The sequence below is a fragment of the Vespa crabro genome, chromosome 3 (assembly GCF_910589235.1).
Source record: "Vespa crabro chromosome 3, iyVesCrab1.2, whole genome shotgun sequence".
Classification (NCBI taxonomy): domain Eukaryota; kingdom Metazoa; phylum Arthropoda; class Insecta; order Hymenoptera; family Vespidae; genus Vespa; species Vespa crabro.
In genome coordinates this window covers 10521323-10536233 of record NC_060957.1, presented here as the reverse complement: position 1 = coordinate 10536233, position 14911 = coordinate 10521323, and the positions used below count along the sequence as shown (strand labels likewise).

The 14911-nt window shown below is 28.3% G+C and overlaps 1 protein-coding gene across 4 annotated transcripts in view; it reads left to right on the top strand.

Annotated features, from left to right (window-relative positions):
- Positions 1-14911, top strand: part of LOC124423099 (cytohesin-1) — a 68725-nt gene that overhangs the window by 20974 nt on the left and 32840 nt on the right. The gene's annotated exons all lie outside the window — the stretch shown is intronic.

Below are 14911 nucleotides of genomic sequence, written 5' to 3'. Positions count from 1 at the left end.
ACTGTAGATGGTTATGCTATACTCTATTAAATATAATTATATAATATATAACTAATCAAGAGAGACGGACAATTATATAGTTATATATATATATATATATATTAGTCATAGTATATAACATAACTTTTCCATGTTATATAATTAACACTTTACAATTGGAGATAATAACACAATTGGCCTCTAAGATGTTAACTAAAATAATTTAACTCAACTCAACTTAACTATAACCTTAACCGTAATCATAACCAATACATATTTTGCGTGTCTTTTTATTTTTTTATTTATTTATTTATTTATTTTTATCAATTAATCGATTTTGAGGAAATAATTTCAATTTGAAGGAATTGCGAATAAAATCGGCAATCATCGAACTCTCTCGATAATCGAACTGAATCGAATCGAATGAAATCGAATAAAATCGAATCAAATCGAATCGAATGGAATCGAATCGAAAGGAAACTGAACGAAGTGAATCCAAAAGCTCTGATAGGCGACCGATAATTGAAAGCTGGCCAAATGTCGTTTCGTAAATAAATCCTACGTGATTAAGAACATTGTGCTCGTCTCTTGGTGTACCGGTATTGCTGTACCTATGGCTACGGCCACGGCTTACGGTTTACGGGTACGGGTTACGGGTACGGGTTACTATCAACTATGACGACGGCAAAATGCGTTCTACGGCGCCTTACGGAGACTTTGCCAAGGAGACAAATTTATTTCTAGGCGCGGCCGTCGGCTCGCAAGAAAGAGATCGTACGTACATACATACGTATATATATATATATGTATGTATGTATGTACGTATGTACTCACTTACTTACTTACTTACTTATTTACTTAGTTAACCTTACATATTTCTTCTTTTATCTTATTTTCGAATATATCTATTTTCAACATTTTCTTCATTATTTACCTGACATTTATTATTTCTTTACTATTTACTTAAATTTTAAATAATAATTTGTGTGTGTGTGTAATATAATTTCTGATTCATTTTCTTTGTCATCGACTAAACTTCAATTAATTTATATGTATATATATATATAGAGTATATTGTACAGTAACTCATATATGCACTATATTATACCATATATATATATAATATTTATATAGTATGTAATATATATATATATATATATATATATGAATGTATATATATAGATATATATATAGATATACATATATATAATTAATATATTATTATTATATTTATATTAGATATATTATATATATTACATATATGAATGTATATAATAAATAATAAATTCTTATTTGAAGTTAAGTCGACGATAAAGAAGAACTTAAATATTGTGTCTTCTTCATATATATGTGTTGTGTACACACCTTTATACGATAAGATATCGGTTAATTAATAATCTTATCATGATTAATAATAATGGAAACAGAAGGAAAAAGAAGAAAAAAAAAAGAGGTATCATTCGTATACAACCGGAAGTTACTATTACGTAGTATATATTTATCTGATTGATCATCACACTTCCAATAGTTCAGATTGAAAGGAATTTATTTAATGTCGTCGTAATACATAGAAGCCAACATCCAAGTTAAAAGATTTTGTCCAATTAATGATGGATCGTAATCGATCATACCTCTCTTGAACGACGACATTAATCGTCGTTATCATCAAATACTCCACCACTCATGTTTATATATATATATATATATGTGTGTGTGTGTGTGTGTGTGCGTGTGTGTGTATGTGTGTATATGTATGTGTATGTATGTAATTTGTGCATGCGTATATATGTGGCTAGATTCAAACGTATATATAGAGTGTATGTGTAAGCAGGTATTTATGAGACTATTGATGTACTCATTTATGTATGTATGTATGTATGTATGTATGGATGCATGCATATATGAATAATGTGTCTAATATAATGCATGCATTATATAGAATGAAGAATGGAATCCAGATTCCCGATTTCGAAGGATACACAACATCGATCGATGTGTCCATCGTCTATAATGACAAGGACTACATGCTATACATAAATACTAAAGATTCATATCCGTATATAAATACGTATTATACAGATAGAGAAACGTTTATAGGATGGCATACGTACGCAAAATATGTATACACGCACATACACACACACACACACACACACAATTGTGCGTGTGGTGTGTGGCTGTGTATGTATATATATATATACACATATGAGTACGTCATGAACGATAAATCGAAGTCCCGCTTTAACTCAAGTAGTAGTTCGTCGTACAGGGTTGCGTTTTATTTATAGATCGAATTCAGGATACACAAATGGCGCCTTACGCAAACCTACTTTCAATTCGATACAGTTCGAAACTATTTGCAATAATACGTGCATTTTATGTGCAGCATAAATAATTGATGCATTATTTTTGTCCGCTTAATTTTCTCTCTCTCTCTCTCTCTCTCTCTCTCTCTGTCCTTTTTTTTTCTTTTTTTATCCTTAAAAAATGTCAAAATGGTAAAAAGGGGGGGTAGGAGGGGGGATGAAGGAAGGAAAGAAAAAGAAGTAAAAGAAAAGATAGATAAAATTGAATTAATAAATAAATATGAAATGGAAAAGTTTCTTTGCTGTTCCCCTAACTTCGGCACACAACAAGGAAATAACTTTTTGTCTCGTAAATATTTCGATTCTTTGCAAACTATTATATATATATATATATATATTATGAGGATAATTTTCCTTTTTTTCTTTCTTTCTTTTTTTCTTTTTTTTTCTTTTTTTTTTTTTTTTATCAGTTATAAATTCATTCACCATCGTCTCTAAAATATTTTTTCGAATGTTTATTTTCTCATTCACATATTATATTTATACATACATATATATATATATATATATATATATAAATTAAAAAGAAATATATAAATAAATATTTATTTTTCATATTTATTTTTATAAAATTACTTTTGTAAAATTATTTTTAAAACTATGATCAATCAATTTTTGTATAATCAACACAAATACACACACACACGCGCGCGCGTATATAAATTAATGAAACTATTCTATCTGGTCTATTTTTTGATCGATTATTCTATCATATATAATCATTATTATTAGTGCTATTATTATCATAACGTGACCGGTCGTCTTCCATTCTCGTGTGACCTTTCGCGACGTTGCAAACTTTTCTACTACTTCGCGATCCATTATCTTTTCCAGTTCCTCTCAAGGTCATCGCATGGTGAAACCCGCATTCATTGCATCAATATGATTTCTACGTACAAAATGCGTACTATGTATATAAGCATACATATGCATTTACATATATATATATATATAATATATGATTTATCGTCAGAACCTTGCGCTCTATGTACGTATAATTGAGAGAGAGAGAGAGAGAGAGAGAGAGAGAGAGAGAGAGAGAGAGAGAGAGAGAGAGAGAGAGAGAGAGAGAGAGAGAGAGAGAGAGAGAGAGAGAAAAGGAAAAAGAAAAAAAAAGAAATATTTTTCATAGTGTTCTTTATATTTGCGTAAATATTTTTAAAAAAATTTTTGGAGAAATTACGGTATATATATATATATATATATATATATATATATATATATATATTATATAAAAAAAAATTAAAGAAATGAATAAATGTAAACGGCGTAATATCAGATCTTTGTTCTTATTGATAAATATTGTATAAATGGATATTTATTCACGTTTATTTGCATAAAATACTTTTATAAAATATCTTTAAAATCATGACCAATTAATTTTTGTTATTATTATTAATAAAAAAGGAATTTTATCTTATATATATATATATATATATATATATATATAATTTAATAAAATATATGATAAAAATGAGGATATAAATATTTACAAACATTTTTTAGAAATGACAATAAATTCTTAATTAATAAAATGTTTAATTATTTTACTTTTATAAAATACGCTTATAAAATATTTTTAAAAATATGTCCGATCAATCTTTGATTGATTAAAAAGGAGGAGAGAAAAAGAGAGAGAGAGAGAGAGAGAGAGAGAGAACTTTTAGACGATTGAAAGAGATGATCGACACTTCAAATTTGGCAAAAATTCTCTTCAAACTATTACATTAGTCAATAGTGATCTTTTTACGAAGCTTTTACGATGATCGTGAACCATCACATAAAAGTAATGCTGCTTCTTCATCCTTGCGATTCGACAAATGAAAGTCTTCCTCGTGCGACCTTGTTTGCGCACCTTAGTGAAAATATTCCATCGGAGAGAATTCTCTCGTTTACTCGGTTGAGTGGCATCGATAGTCACGTAGAAAATTCATGACAGAGAGAAAGAGAGAGACAGAGAGAGAGAGAGAGAGAGAGAGAGAGAGAGAGAGAGAGAGAAAGGTGTGCGCGCGTGTGTGTATGCATACATGTTGACTCTCACTCACGTGAGAACTCTGCATGATGATTTATATCGTTAGAACGAATCAGAGATGTCTGGATTCGTTTGAATACATGATTGATGACGTTGATAACGTTTTAAAGCAGTCAAATAGAATGTCTGTGAACGGGATGTATGTACGTGCGCGCGCGCGTGCTTGTGTTTGTATGTATAGTATTTAATTTGTATTTATTATTATTATTATTATTATTATTATTATTATTATTACTTTTTTTTTTTTCAATTCTATACGTGACAAAAAAGAAATATTTATCGACGGTCGGTAAACATTTTTCGTTTTAGCTCTCTTTGCTATAACAACGTTGTTAATAACTCCGCAACCCTTATCTCTCTTATAATAATCTCAGATTATCTTTTAATAGACCTGGGGAATAATTTATCGAAGTTCTACAAGGGGAAAATCTATTTGTGTCGGAATTATTATGTAACCATAAAGTTCGTTCGTAAAGTAAAAATATCTTTGCACTTGTTATAATGTAAATGTAACATGTGCGATCGGCCCAAACAATATTTATTTTAGTTCGATCTTTCTCTCATAAATATAAATAAATGATTAAATAAATAAATAAATAAATAAATAAATAAATAAATAAATAATTTAATGAATGAATGAATATAAATGAACTAACGATTTTTGACTTAATGAAATATAATAATCGTTAAAATTGTATAACTAACACATACATATGTATAAATATAAATATATAGATTTATTATATATTATGATGAATGTTCCAAGTTCTCTGTTATTGACAGACATCAGGGACATAACATTTGTTCGAATTTACTCTGTTAATATGTCTGATAAGTTAGATTATGTAAATTGACATTGAAACGTGGACAACTGATTCACAGAAATCATTATTGATATCTTATTATTCTTATAAGGATTATTCAAATGTTTTGATGTTGAAAATAAAAGAAAGAAAGAAAGAAAAAAAAAAAGCAAACAAACAAACAAACAAAAACTACAAAAGGTCGTGGTATTGTAAGGAGATCGAGGGATATTTTTGTAAAGACGACGACGACGATGACGACGTTGACGAAAACGACACTCGGAAAACAGTGTTGCCAAAGCGACGACAACAACATCCGTCCTACCTGGTTCAATATTGCAGTAGAGCAGCAAATTAGCATTAGCCGCCTGGTACGATCTAGGGTACTGATAACAAAACTGATATAGCCCCATTTATCACCTGGCAACATTTCCGATACAGGCTTATTGCACGTGAAGGAGGAGAAGAAGAAGAAGAAGAAGAAAAAAAAAAGAAAAACAAATACAGATGTATAACAGAGATATATACAAATCGTTGGATCTCTACCATGATGATCTTATTATTGTGATCTCTGCAATTCTTTATTGCTGTCTGTTGACATCATCGAACGATTATTTTCTTTAGGCGACACATGTCTGTCCGCAATGACGGCGACGACGTGAACGACGAAAAAACAATCCTCTGATCATGTATCACCGAGTAAAATTAACTTTATGTGTTTGTATAAGAGATCAAAAAAAAATAAAAAAGAATACGTGAAATTGAGGTTAGATTGATAATAATGACGACGATGATGATTCGTTGAAAGTTTTTATTCGTTTCGAATCTTTCAATCGTAATCTTTTCATTTTCAATGACGATCATAATTTAATATTTTCATTGATTCGTCCAAAAAAATTAAGCATTTCTTTCATTCTAGATTAACTTCATAAATTTTCTTTTTCTTTTTTTTTTTCTTTTTCTTTTTCTTTTTCTTTTTTTTTTTTTTTTTTTTTTTTAGGTTATAATTATTATCATTTTTATTAATCGTTCATAATTTTAATATCTCTAATATTTCAATTTTAGTTTACGATTAACATAATTTTTTAGGTTATGATTCTCAAAATTTTATTGATCGTTAATTATTATTACACAATAACTCTTTCAATATATATAAGATGATAACCTTTACATTAACGCTTTTACCAAAAAATAAAATTATTACGAAATATGCGCAGATATATTTAAAAACAAAAAAAAGAAACATTTTTATCAATCGTTATCAATTATTAATAATAATCTTTTCAATAATACTTTTTTTAATTTTTTTCTTCTTTTTTATTTTTTTATTTTTTTTTTATAAATAAAATTTTTATGAATATTATATTGAAAATTTATTATTTTTAGTATATAAATGCGTTTAATAATTATAATAATAATAATTATTATTATTATTCCATTATAAATTAATACTGATATTATATTCATACATTATAATAATATATTATAATGATGTAACTTGATAGGGGTTAAATTAAGTCGCCATTTTAACAACGTTTCGTGTATTTCTCTCTCTCTCTCTCTTTTTCTCTCTCTCTCTCTCTTTCCTGTGTATACTTGAAAGGATAAAAAAGAAATAAAGTTGGAGACATGCCAAAACGTAAGATACATATCTACTATCGTATTGTAAGTGTTTGATGAACAGCTAATGCTAGATGGACAGCTAACAGCACTGTCGATAATCGGCAATACAGCAACGATTGAGGTATATCCGGTTCGTTCTCGCATTATACGCAAACAGTTTTTCGTTAGCTCCTTTCATCCTGTCTGTTACCACGTCGTTTATCTCTTCTCTCTATTATTTCGTCTCTTTTTTTGTCATTTCCCCTTATCGTATTACTACTCGAATTATTTTATTCTAACATTTTTATTTTTTTGTTTATTTATTTATTTATTTTTTTTTTTATTTTTATTATTTTCTTTTTTTTCTTGTTTTATTTTATTTCATGTATATTCCTTTTATGTAAATAATTTCATTCTTAGATTTTAGAAATCATTAAATTTTTTTTCTTTTTATTTTTTATTTTATTTCTTTATTTATTTTTTATTTATTTATTCACGATCATAAGATTCACTGGCGATCCTTTCTTCGGAAGGAAGCCACTACTACATACTTATCGTAAGCGGATGAACACCCAATGACTTTTCTTTTTGCTGCTTTATTTTTCCAAGCTGATCCGCATTAAGGGTCAAAAGTCGAGCGTCCCTTCCATTAAAAACAACCAACCCTCGTTCTCGTTCTCGTCCACGAATCAACTTAGAGGTATACTTCTTTCGTGAGCTTCGTAAACGCCGTTAGAGGAATGAATTTTTTATGATGTAAATGAAAAAAAAAAAATAATAATAATCAAGAGAGAGAGAGAGAGAGAGAGAGAGAGAGAGAGAGAGAGAGAGAGAGAAATAAAGATGTAAAAAAAAAAAGAAAAAAAAATCGCTTTGAATTTCGAGTACTCTTATATGAAAACTTAAGTCGCGAGAACTTCAGTTAAAAATAAGAAAACGAAAAAAGTAAATAAAAAATAAAAAAAGAATTAAGTAAAAAAAAAAGAAGAAAGACAAAAAAACAAGAATTAAAAGGGAAAAATAAAAGCGAGACTTGATCAAAAGCAGAACGACCATAAGACTCTTACATACCTATGTATACACATAAGATTATATACATACATGCATGCATACATAGATGCATAAATACATAAATACATACGATCGTAAGACACAAGATGTCATCGTTCCCTTAATTATTATTCTTTATGTATGTGTGTGTATATATATATATATATATATACATATGCATAAATATACACGTACATATGTAGATAATTAACCATAAGACGTACAAGATGTCACTGCTCCCTTATTTTTATTATTATTATTATTATTATTATTATTATTATTATTATTATTATTACTACTACTACTACTACTACTACTACTACTACTACTACTACTACTACTACTACTACTACTACTACTATTACTACTACTACTACTACCACCACTATATTCCTTCTTTTTCGAGATATCCCGTCAACCGTACGATTATTTTTAGATCTAAAAGAGATACAAGAAGAAGAAGAAGAAGAAGTAGAAGTAGAAGGTCGGTAGAAGTATAGTGAAGGGGAGGGGAGAGTATAGGGGTTAGGGGAGAACTATACGAGGGTGTAGCATAAGGTTTATACACCGTTGTTGTTATGATGGTTACACGTCATGATACTTATAATGCTCACAAGAATATGTGGGTCGTGTTACTTTCAGTCGAAGAGTATGTTGCAAGGATTATATTTATATCTACCCTGTGTCTCTGTAAATGCGTTTATCCTGGCGGAACGTGTCACTGGCCGCGGGATTCCCCTATCTACCCTACCTATCTATCTCCTTCCAACCCTTCTGGTAGTAGTAGTAGTAGTAGTAGTAGTAGTAGTAGTAGTAGTAGTAGTAGTAGTAGTTGTTGCTGCTTGTCTTGTGTCGGTTATGTTGTTACATTTTTCAGAAAGAAAGAGAGAGAGGAATGGGTGGGGGGGGGTGAATCTATTTTTTACCTTCGTTCGTTGTTCCGTTGATTTTTTTTTTCTTTTTCTTATTCTTCTTCTTCTATCCTTCTTCTCCCACTCATTGTAGAATGAACTCTTTACCCTGGTATATTGGATACATGGTACATCGATTAAGGTGTAATAGAGCGAACGAAGGAACTCGAGGGTGATATGAAAACATTTAAAAAATGGGTGGACTGAGGTAGATGGATGATGATGAGTGGGTAGATGTGATGGGTGGTGGAGGATAGAATGGTGGTGGGGGTGGGGTGCAGGTAAGGCAAGTCTCGTTATTGAGGTCGTTTAACTCTAGCCTTTCTCCAATCAAATATCTTTTTTTTTTTTGTTTTTGTTTTTTATTTTTTGTTTATATCGGACATGTGTAATATATACTGTGCTCGGAGAAATACAATTGAAATGACTTTTGATTCTGTTTTGATTGTTTGGAGAATAGAGAGGAGATAATATTATTTGGTAGATGGGGTGGAGCGAGGCGGGAAGGGGGAAAGAATAATAATAATAATAATAGTTATTTGTTGCAGTTGATGGTTGAGAGGAAAAAGATTTAATCGAATTACATGAATAACTATGAGGAATTTTTTTGTTTAATTGCTATTAAAATAATTATTTGTTAAGATATTTGATTTAATAATGATATTGTATTATAACATATCATTATGAAATTGTGTGACATCATGTTGCTATGAGGAAGAAAAGAATAGAATTTCAATTATCTTGCGAAGTATTTTGAAAAAACGTCGTAAAATATACAAGTGGGAAGCTTTGATGTTATATGTGGAAAAAAAGAGAATAAAAATAAAAATCGTAGTACAAGAACAAATATATATATTATATATATATATATATATATATTATATATATATATATATATATATATATATATATATATAAGGGATTTGTAATTTTTATTAATAAACTATTTAATAATAAAGTAGTAAAACTTCGTACAACTATGTGGCATGTTGTCGAAGGGAAGAAAGAAAAAAAGAAAATAACTAGAAATTATTTTTACATGGGATTATTTTGAGAAAGTTAAAAGAGAAAAAAAAAAGGATTACCAAAGTTCATGAAAATCTAATAAAAGGGACATTATCATTTTTCTGAATGAGAGATTACAACTACAGTGTTAAAAACATAATTACACAGTGTTGAAAAATAAAATTAAAAAAAAAAAAAAGTAAAAAAAAAAAGTAAAAAAAATAGTGGTAAAAAATCGTTCTCCTCTGTCCTTTATTTTGAAGGAAAAAAGAAAAAGAAAAGTGAAGTAATAAAAAATGCAGAATGATTTTCAGAGAATAAAAGTATATCTCCTCTTAACGAAAGACTTTTAATAAATAAATCTTTAAAATTACACGATGCCAACGAAAATGAATAATAATAATAATAATGAATTATTTGTCTCTGTCCATTATTCTGAAAACAAACGAAAATACAAGAAGAGTTTGTGAGGAAATCTTAAAAATCATTAATAAAAGACATTTCATTATTCTTTTAGAACTGAGGGGGAAAAAAACAAAAGAAAGAAAAAAAAATTATTACATTTCAGGGACATATTCAGAAATTAATGTTTAACAAAGACCAAAACTGCAAAAACATCTTCCATCAAATTGAAGGTAAAAAGAAAAAAAAAAAAAAAAAGGAGGAAAAAAAATCTATGTTCTCTTTTGTAATTTTGATGAGAAATAGCGCGAGGACACAAGAACAGTACAAAAAAAGAAAAGAAAAGAAAAAGAGAAAGAGAGAGAGAGAAAACAAATGAGAAAGAAAAATAAAGGAGAAAAAGATATATTAATTGTTTCCCTCATTTGCTTGGATATCGGAATCGCGGGAGGCGTAACCGGATACTCCCTATCTAAAAGCTAATACACGTACTGTCACGACTGTTTGCATCTGGAGAAGAGACTATTGTTGAACTTATGACTAATCAGTAATGTGAGCTTCTCTTTCTTCTCTCTCTCTCTCTCTCTCTCTCTCTCTCTCTCTCTATTTCACACACATAGACACACACACTCATATGTCTATCTCTTCATGTGAATGACAGTCGCCAATGATGATGGTGCCGCACGATTCAACACAGAATCAAGTTACTGGTTATATATATATATATATATATGTATATATATTATATCTAGTAATGTATTATCTCTTTCTTTCTTTCTCTGAGTGTTGAGTGTGTGTGTGTGTGTGTGTGTATGTATGCGCGTACTTATTTGCAAAGCCATTCATCAAATATCGTATCTTATGCTTTCATTACTTGAGTTACCTCTCCCCAAACGTCACCCGATCCTCCCCTCCACCCTTTCAATCGTCTTTTTAAGATGTCCTTAACACAAGGAAAAAGAACTCCATTAGTGTATTATTATCTTTAATTGTTTGAATTTTAAACAATCCATAGTGGTCTCTGACGAATTAATATGGTTTATCTACGTTTTCTAATAAATTATACATTCGATGGTAATATTTAAATTATGAATAAAGTGTAAATGTGTGTGTGTGTGTGTGTGTGTGTTATATGATCTTAAAGTAAATAAAAATTTTACTGGTTTTACGATATTAATCGATATTAATTATATTCGAGTAAATTTTTAAATAATTATATTAAAATATATAATTATTTAAAGGAATATATATATATATGTATAAAGAAATATAAATATATTATTTATTATATTATAAAATATAATTTATTTAATTATATGTAAAAATATTCAATAATGTTTTTTAAAAGGGGTGATCGCGAAATTAAAAAGAAAAGAGATAAAGATAAATAGTTTAAAATATATATATATATATATATATATATATATATAAGATAAATAACTTGATTTATAGCTTCGAAAAGACATTTCTCTGCAGGCGAACATAATAGATAGAATTCTATTTCCGTGCAATAGATATATCTTTCGTTTTTCGTTTAAAATCTCTCCCGATTTTTCCTTTCTTTCTTTTTTTTTTTTTTTTTTTTTTCCTTTTTTTCTTCTGAAATGGATAGATAATAAATGATTAGAAGGAGTCGTGGATAAAGTTATACGAGATATATATGTTTGACGAAGCGGAAAGAAACGTTTGGAATTCGGTTGAATTCCCTTGAGTTTCTAACGTATCATCGGATGATACGTAGGAGAGGAAAGGTAGGAGAGGAAAAAGAGGAGTTTAGAAATAGAGAAAGGAAGAGAATAGCAGACGTGTTAGACTGTTAAGAGAAAAGAAAGGTTTCCGTTCCATCGGAAGGGAAGACCCAGAAAGTCGATGTCATTGTCCTGTTTCGTGTATAATCGAACTACTCTGAGAAAAAAAGAGAAAAGAATAAAAAAAGAAAACAGAGAGAGAGAGAGAGAGAGAGAGAGAAAGATTTTTATTCGTATACGTAAACGTATCCATTTCTATTGCACTCTGGTATTATATTTAATAATTTCAAATTCATAATTTTTTGAAATATTAGAAGCAACAAAAATTGCCAACAGTTATTTAATAAAAGACATAATAATAATAATAATAATAATAGGAAAAAAATAAAAAGTTAATAGTAATAAGAAAAATAATAAGGAAAGAAATAAAAAAAAAGATAAAAATATTGTTTTTACTTTTCAAAGTATCGAAATGCATTTGAATGCAATCCAATTGTTTATTGTACACTTATTATTTATATATTACCTGATAAAAACTTTTTGATTAAAAATTTTTCTCCCTCTCTCTCTCTCTCTTTCTCTCGGTGTTTCAGTTTTCATCAAACTACTAATTTATATAAGTTCGTACTATAAGTACGAAACGTTCTTCCGAACTTTGTCATCGATTTTAATCCGTTCATTACTTAAGTCGCGTTTTAATGTATTCTAACAGAGAGTCGATTATAGAAAATAACAACTCGAACGGATTTGAAAAATTTTTTGCACGAGGAATGTTTATACTTTTTCTTTCTTTTTTTTTTTCTTCTTTTTTTTTTCTCCCCCCTTTTTTCTCCCCAATCTATTTAATTAAAAGCGAAAAGATTTCTATTATTATAATAATGTAATTACTCGTTGAATTTTATTAATCAAATGACTGCTAAAATCTCGTCCGAAGTAAAATTATAGCGTTAAGATGTTATGTATATCTAAATTATGATCGACATAAAGAAAAAAAAAAACAGAAAAGAAAAAAAAAAAAAAGAAAAAGAAAAAAATAATAGAAAAAAGAAAAGTGTAGTTACACATATTGATGAATTACCATAACATTATTATATGCTAAAAATAATAATGTTGATAGTATTATAATTTTAGATATGACAGATTTTTATTTTTAAATAAATAAATAAAGAAGGATTATAAAAGAATTATAAAATAAAACGTTTATGTGATTGTTGAAAGAGATACGCCTCGCGTGTTTCATGTTTTTCACGATTGAGAGAAGAATCCATTTCTGCTTTTAAAGATACTGAATCATTTCTGTAAATATCGGCAGCAAATTCCGATCGCGTAATCTCTCTCTCTCTCTCTCGTTCAGTCTATCTATCTATCTATCTTTATCTATCTTCCTCTATCTTCCTATTTATCTCTATCTCTCTCTTTTTTTTTCTTTTTTTTTTTTTTTTTTATTTCGCGATCTCTTGACGCACGTTGCTGTACGAGAAACACTTGTTTTTGCTTTTACAAGCAGATTAGCAAAGCCACGCTTCGAGTACGTGAACTAATAAATTCGAACGCTCTATGAACTCTCGATGAAATAAAGTTACAATCCGCGATATTAAATTCCGTCGTTTTTCTTTTTATATATATATATTTTCTTTTTTATATTTATTATCTTTTTTTTTTTTTTTTTTTTTTGTTATAAAATATTATTATTTTTCTCTTTGATGAATGCGTGAGTGCGCGCGCGCTTGCGTGCGTATGTGTAAAATCGCTGAATGATCAATATCCAAATTAGCTTATAAATATTATATATATATATATATATATTTTTTTTTTTGTGTACATTAAAAAAAAAATCACATTAAAATATATATATACATATAATTTTTTTATTATATTTGTATGTTTCAATAACGTAAAATTATTATTAAAATTGAATGAAAGTTGAAATACTATATCGTGTCAATACTTTCTTTTTCAACTTGTTGTTAACATGACTTTTCTATATTAATATAATATTCTTTTTAACAACTCTGGAAATACATGAAAGTTAACTTAGAAAATCGAGTTTATTAACATTGGCCGAAACGAACGAATTCATTCATGAAAAATTTTTCTTTTGATGCATAAGATCTAATCAGCCAAATAATAGGAGTATTAATGCGTTTTTATTAGAACTCGTCTCAAGAGTACTAAAACGACGACGACGACGTCGTCGGACAAACTTCTCGTTTTCCAATTTTCCACAAGTGTTCGTTCGTTAGACCGTGAAAATTGTTTGGCGAATTCGGTCGTTAGGCCGAAGAAATGAAAGGGACGAGTTATTTACTGTCTGTTGAACTTTCGATGATCTCGATGATAATTTTTTATTATCAAAGAAAAAAGGGGGAAAGAAAAAAAAACGCGTGCACGCGACTTTGTATTACATAAAATGATTTTTTTTTCTTTTTTTTTCTGTTTTTCTTTTTCTTTTTTTTTTTTTCTTTTTTTTCTTTTTTTCTTTTTTATCTCATTTATTTATTTGGCAAAAAATTATCCAACGTTATATTACGATTTTGATCATTCAAAAATATTCATTTTATATTGGTTAACGTATTTTATTAATTTTCATATTTAATAACAATAGAATAATAATAATAATAATAATAATAATAATAATTATTATTATTATTATTATTATTATTATTATTATTATTATTATTATTATTTGGTCGAATGAATTACTGAAATCAAATTTTATCGTGTAAAAAATATCACGGCCATAATGGGGGTGAGATTTCTCTGTGTTTATGATTATGTACATTCCGAAATTTTTTGTAGATATCATTTTTATTATTAAAACATTTTTATAATTACGTTAGTTAGTTTCGTTTTATGTAAATAATCTTAATGATAATCGTTAGAATCAAATTCTCTCGCGAAAGAAAAATTTTCGCAGCCAATGAGCGAAACGGTATTTATGACGGGCGTCGCTTTCATAGTGGGATATAATGAAAGTCATTTGTATATTATTTATGTCAAGTTAGAAGATACG